This window comes from Micropterus dolomieu, unplaced genomic scaffold (genome assembly GCF_021292245.1).
Source record: "Micropterus dolomieu isolate WLL.071019.BEF.003 ecotype Adirondacks unplaced genomic scaffold, ASM2129224v1 contig_13080, whole genome shotgun sequence".
In the NCBI taxonomy this organism is placed as follows: domain Eukaryota; kingdom Metazoa; phylum Chordata; class Actinopteri; order Centrarchiformes; family Centrarchidae; genus Micropterus; species Micropterus dolomieu.
In genome coordinates, this window is record NW_025742066.1 from 1 (window position 1) to 6765 (window position 6765).

At 41.5% G+C, this 6765-nt stretch overlaps 1 long non-coding RNA gene across 1 annotated transcript; it reads right to left on the reverse strand.

The window, feature by feature from the left end:
* Positions 1 to 5053: 5053 nt before the first annotated feature.
* LOC123966289 lies at positions 5054 to 6067 on the reverse strand. Its single transcript, XR_006823938.1, has 2 exons — positions 6008 to 6067; positions 5054 to 5668 (listed from the first exon to the last, which is right to left on the reverse strand). It is a non-coding gene; the product is annotated as an uncharacterized LOC123966289 (long non-coding RNA).
* Between the last annotated feature and the right edge of the window lie 698 nt (positions 6068 to 6765).

Genomic DNA, 6765 nt, shown 5'->3' on the forward strand with positions numbered 1-6765 from the left:
GCCTTCTAAAGGCATTGAAGATGAAAAGTTGTGCTATTTGCGAGTTTTCGTCAATGGGTGTGTCCGTGGCGTGGCGTCAGAGATCAAGTCTTCGCCATGACACAGGAAGTTGTTGTAACTTCAGTGTACATGCTCACATCTGAACCAAACTTTACGTGCTTGATAACTCTCCCACCCCGCTATGGAGGACCGATCCTGACACAGTCAGAAATAAATACAGAAATAAATAAATGCTCAATAAATAAATAAGCATCCAATTAAATACACAAAAAAATAAAGTAAATAAATAAATGTAGGTAGTAATTAAATTATACAAGGAGACATAAATGTATATATTTTAATTAGTGCCTTTACTTATTCACCTTTGTTATAATTACCTTATTTGTTTATCAACTTTATTTATTACTAATTTTTTAAATGTATTTATTTATGTGTGTGTTTTAATATTTTTGTCTGTTTTATTCTTCCTTTGTATTTATTTACCTTATTTATTTAAAAACTAAAGTAACAAGCTAATTTAATAAAAGCTGTTTACTCCAAGCTCCTTCTGCGAGTAAACAGTGTAGTTGTCAGAGCAGAATCCAGACCGACTACGGGTGTTTATTTGTCCAAACGTTGCAGCACTGCTCCCTGCTCCTCTCCCCCAAGTTTCGCGGTTCTCAGCCAGACAGCAGATTTTCAATCCCCCGCTCTGCCCGGCGCTCTCCATACAACACTCTGAAGCCTCGGTGAAGTACGGACAATCTCAACACTGATTGGCTATCGCGACTCGTCATGGGACTTCGTCATGCGATTCCTTCGTGTTGCCTTTGCGTTGCTGGCCCCGCCCCCTTCGCGTCGCTTTGCGCCACCCGGCAGGAAATCGTGACTCTACGCGTCTTTGTATTGACTTTGTATGTAAACTCACCATCCTGAACGCTCGCTTCGCTTTTGGTCTGAAAAGCACCTTCATTAGGATCAGTATGTCCTAATCAGTACTGATGAGGGGACAAGGGTTGGTGGATCCTTCCACCAACTTCCTGTTCCTCTGAACCTGTTGGAGCTTTTAAAAACAGCTGCAGGAAGTTTTTATTTAATGACGTGTGAAGAAGAGAGAAGCTGAACGGTTCTAATGTTGGAACAGCAGAATCATAAATCCTAGAGATATCTCCTGAGTTACTGATCTTTACAGCTCTGAATCAAAGTGAGAGCATGTTTTCATTTCCTCACTTCAGTTTGTGTTCAGCAGGAACCAGCAAGCACACAAAATTACTTTTCATCTGGAGCTTCGTTTGTTTTGTTCCTGTGAAGAAACAAATGATTTATTCTGATGTCTGTTGTTCAGCTGCAGAAGAAATAAGAGCTGCTGAGCTGCAACATGAGTCTTGCAGTGACTGAACAGCCTGTTTCCTGTTCGCACTTTACTTCCTCTTTCTTCATGGTGCAGCTTCTTCTCCCGTGTGAATGTAATGTAACCGGCATGTTTCTCTCTTTAATGACTCTTTGCTCGTCTTGTTGCTAACTGCTGTTAGCTTGTTGCAGTAAGAACAGGTTGTTAAGTAACTCTTTAATGAACAAACTAAACTAACAGGAGGAACTTGGATCCTCCATGTTGTGCAACCTAAAGCACAACGTGTACCCTCCTTCAGTAGGCATTTTCTCTTCCCTGGGAGTTTCTTTATTTTTGGTCCCCAGCAGGAATTATAAGGCCCCGTTCTGCCTGATAGATTTCATATCAGCAGTTTCAGCTGCTCTGTAGGGATGATATTGATCATAGTTCAGATAAAAGCCTTTTAGTGAAGCGCTGCAAAAATCCTTAAAGCCGCAAAACTGTGATTTACTTATTCCTGCATTCTATGTCCCACTTGTGTGGTAGAATTATTATTATTATTATTATTATTATTACAGAGGCATTAACATGTGAGCTGTGTTTCAGTTTAATATGAACATGATCATTTCCATGAGCTATATGTGCTGAGGTCTGTCACCAAGCATCAGGATTCATCTAAAAGTATACAAAGTATAACATGTAAATATTAAGTAAAGTACAAGTACATCTCTCCGTATAGTACAGCCTGAAGTCACATGTCCCGGTCACATTCGAAAGTATTGGTTAAAAGTGTTCTGAAAAACTAGTTAGCAACAAGAAATGTTAAATAAGGAAGGGAAATGCTTTGAGAAAGATTTCTTTACACAATAAGATCTCGATGTTGAAGTATCAGGATTTATTGGTTCTCACTGTGTGACTTCTTATGTTCTCATCTCATCTGGAAAGTTTAACTATCAGGATGTGCAGTATGTGTACAGGAGTTTAGTACTACAGGCATCACATACTGCTCTGTTCCTTAAAGACATAACTTACACTGCTCTGATAGGGCTGAAGAAAGTCTAACTGAAGAACAGATTCTTTGCATCGATGCTTCCTTTAATCCATATAACTATATACAGCTCACTGACTCGCTTGGACAGTTATTACTGTTGCACAACATGTTTACTATGTGGACAAGTATAGACGAGGTGATTTAATGACACGGATTGCAAAAGTGGACGAAGAGAAAGGCTGGAGAAAAAACAAAACAGTGTATCAGCTGTGAAACAGAACCAGCCGACCACAACAGCACGTGAAAGAAGAGTAATGAGTGTGGCTCTGAAGTCCAGAGAGCAGCAGCAGGAGCTCAGACTGGCCAGACACAAATACTACAAACCACAAACACAGCTCCTGTGTCGGCCAGTCAGAACTCCTGCTGCTGCTCTGAAACACAGTTTTCCTTCAGCTGTAAAATACTGCCTGACTTTAGCAGGGAGCCATGATGACCACAAAAGGACCTGATGAACACTCTGGAGGATTTAAGAGACGAGGAGTTCAGATGGTCTCTGCAGTAGCCTGACATCCTGGAAGGATACCAACCCGTCAAAGCATCCCCGCTGGAGAAGGCAGACAGGCAGGACACATTGGATCTGATGGTGAACACCTTTAAACCTCATGTAGCTCTGAAGGTGACCAAGAAGGTTTTGGAGGAGATACCCAGGAAAGACCTGGTGCAGAGTCTGCCAGAAACCAGCCCAGGACCAGAAGGTCAGTTTTTTATTTTGGCCAATGATAAGCATCTGTTCATTCATCATTCATTCATTGTTGTCAAAGCTACAAACTGACAACAAGCTGCCGTTTCCAAAGCAGTCAGTGTCAGGTACAGGGAGACGCAGCCACAGAGATGATGACGACAGGACGCAAGTAAAACCAATCCAATGTATAGTTCAGGAACTCTGACCTTCTCAGAGTTTCTCTGCACGCTCAGGAGCAGAGAAACCAGTACAAGATGCTTCATGGTCACAAAGTCAACCATCAGAAACGAGGCTATCAAAATGTATTTAAGCTATGTAAATATTTCTATTAAAATAAAGCGTGCAACAAAGTGAAAATGTTTGTTCTGGGACGTTCATTCCCATGTGATGCAGTCAAAAGTACATTACAGACAGATTCATCCTGGGCCACCTTTACCTGCAGGAACATCGTTAATGATCTCATTTCATGTGATGAAGCAGTAGTTTCCTGCAGGTCGTTGTCGGGGAGTTCATGTATTAGACACAGTACATAGAGTACATGTATACAGTATATATAAGAAGCATTGCACAGCTCCTGGAGCATCAGGCTGCTCCAGGAGAATGTGGGTCAGATAAACTCTGTATACTTGGCTTTAAGTCTGAGGTCTGAGTTACTGAACAGGTCCTTGTTCTTCTCGTCCCTCAGATCCGACTACGTGAAGAAAATCCACGAGGCCTCAGAGTAGCTCACCACAGAGCAGGCTGAAGTCTGTTCGGTCGCAGTTGGTATACTCAGTGTCTGAACCGGTTCTAGACCAGAATAATACAAAAAAAAACAAGATAAGAGCATGAAAACATTGAAAAGACTGAAATACACATTTAAGACAAATATAAAATCAGTAAAATAAAATAAAATAAAAGGGATAAAATAAAGTCAAATAAGATCGGGAAAGGCTCTCCTATAAAAGTATGTTTTAAGAAGGGACTTAAAAGAGTTCACTGACTCAGCCGACCTGATTTCCTCGGGCAGGCTGTTCCAGAGCCTCGGGGCCCTGACAGCAAACGCTCTGTCCCCTTTAGTTTTCAGTCGAGACTCTGGAACAGACAACAGACCTCTGCCCGAGGATCTCAAGGTACGTGCTGGTGCGTATGGGACTAAAAGGTCAGAAATATAACGAGGCGAGAGGCCATGAAGAGCTTTAAAAGTGATCAATAGAATTTTAAAGTCAATTCTAAAACATACTGGGAGCCAGTGTAATGAAGCTAAAATAGGAGTAATGTGGTCATATTTCTTTGTTCTGGTTAAAAGCCTGGAAGTAGATAGTAAGTATGCACAAAGTGGAGAAACTCCATCAGTTAGACATCTGAAGTTCTTAAACACAGACTTTGTGTTTCTGTAGGCTCACTCTCAGTTAAATTCATTTTTATTATTTATTATACAAACCCATGAAGCTGTTTTGCACCCTCACTTTCTGTGAACTTGGTTTAGCTAAGGGGAAAAAGTTTCTTCTTCTCAGACCAATCAAAACTGTTGTCACCTAGTGTTGTAGCAGCAATGCAAGATGAATGGCTGTAAAATGAAAACACTTCTTTGGATCATTTTAGCTCCAGCCTGTAGAGGGCATCAGTCAGCTGTCAGCCTCACAGCTGATTAATTACTTTAATAAAAGAAGTTCTTTCTCTTCCCGACAAAAGTTTTAGCTTAACTTAGCATCTTTATGTTAGCTTAAAGAAGAACTACTTATTGTGACTCATCAAATCTACGGAAGCCCTAACAGGCCACACATTTTATTTACTCAGTTTTCCCTTGATAACGAGTTGATTTAATTTCTCAATCTCAAATTATTTGTCATTATCTGGAAATAACAAACGTGGGTTTCCTGAGATGACAGGATCATCTCGTTATCACGGTAAAATGTATTTAATAAAATGAATGAATGAAATAGTTTCAGACAGCCTGCAGGTGTTTTGGATGAGAGAATCTGCACTGGAAGTCTCTGAAGGATCTGAAAAAGAGAACAACAAAAACTGCTGAAGCCTTAAAGTCTTTTATTAGGTTATAGTTCAGTTTTCCACGGAGCCTACTGATGGTGACGTGACTTCGTAGCCTAATGCTGTAATGGAAGGATGCTGAAACCATGCTTATGAAAGTGAGGACAGGTCCTGTTTCCCAGGAGACACTATGAGTCTGATGTGCTTCTCTTCTTCTTCACTGTGTTTTCCATGTAGAGCAGAGAGACGAGCGTCTGACTCCTGAGACTCTTCATGAATACAAACATCTTCATGTAACTTTCTCTGGAGAAGTGACTTCATCTTCATCTGTGGCCGTCTCTTTTCACCCCCGCCAGAATAAAAGGTGTTTTCATCACTTATTGATTCACTTCCTCGTCTGTGGTTTGAGTACAAAGTGAGTTTATTAAGATAAGAACGTGTCCTGCACACCTGATCGCCATCCGACGACACGAGAGCTGCTTCAGGAGTCTGCAGAAGTGCTGGAGACACTTTTATATAAATGTCCTGACGTTTCACAGACTGCAGCGGCAGCACAACGTCAAACACACAAAGTACACAGGAATAATTATAACAAGCTAAGAAACCGTGAACCCTGGTTCGTGGAGGGCAGCAGTGAGGCGTAGATGTGTCTAGTCTGCCAAGTAAAAGAAGAAGACAGATGGAAACGTCATTACAAGATTAAGATTTGAGATGCAGGGTTAAACTCCACGTCAAACAGAAAGTGTCAGAGCTGTAGATGATTATGAATGCAGGAAACATCATTCAGGAAGAATTCACAGAGACGGGAGTTTAAAATCAATACTGAGCTCAGGACTTCACATGAGATCATACAGACCGGCTCAGAAGCTCAAAGCTGTATTATTATTCATATAAATGTTTGTATCACTAGTAGTATTATTTTATTTATTATTATTGTTTCATATAATATTTTATGCTTATTATTATTAGTGAGCCGGTAGGAGGCGGTCTGCACCTTTAAACTCGGGGCGAGCCGCCGTTAAACACACAGCAGAAGAAGAAGAAGAAGAAGAAGAAGAAGAAGAAGAAGAAGCAGTAGTAGTAGTAGTTCCGGTGGCTAACATGCTAACTGGGTAAAGAGAAGCAGCAGGAACCCGCTGCAGAGGAACCCGCCGGAGAGGAACCCGATGCAGAGGAACCCGCTGGAGAAGAAAAACTGTCGGGAGGTTTCAGACTCAGCTGCTCTTGTCTAACGATGCTAACGGAGGCTAGCGCTGCTCGCTAACAGGAAGTAGCCGGAGAGTCCAGTTTATCAGAGAGCTGCTGGAGCCTGAAGTCCGGGACCGGGAGGAGCTGCTGGAGTCCGTTTACACAGAGCAGGTTTGAACACTTTACTGCTTATTCTCACTATAAACTGGCTTTAATGCAGTAAAAGTACTAATACCACTCTGTGAAAATACTCCACTGCGAGTAAAAGTCCTGCATTCAAACCTTCCTTCAGTAAAAGTATGTGAGTATTATCAGCAACATGTACTTATTTTGTACTCCGTTATTTTCTGAAGAAATAAAACTGAAGTCTCAGTTTTACGGAGTTCATGTGAACTCAACATAAATATTTGCAAAGAACAAATTAAGTCACTGCACGACCGTAACCAGCTAGTAGGCCCTTAAACCCTAACCGGCCGGTAGGCCCTTAAACCCTAACTGGCCGGTAGGCCCTTAAACCCTAACTGGCCGGTAGGCCCTTAAACCCTAACCGGCCGGTAGGCCCTT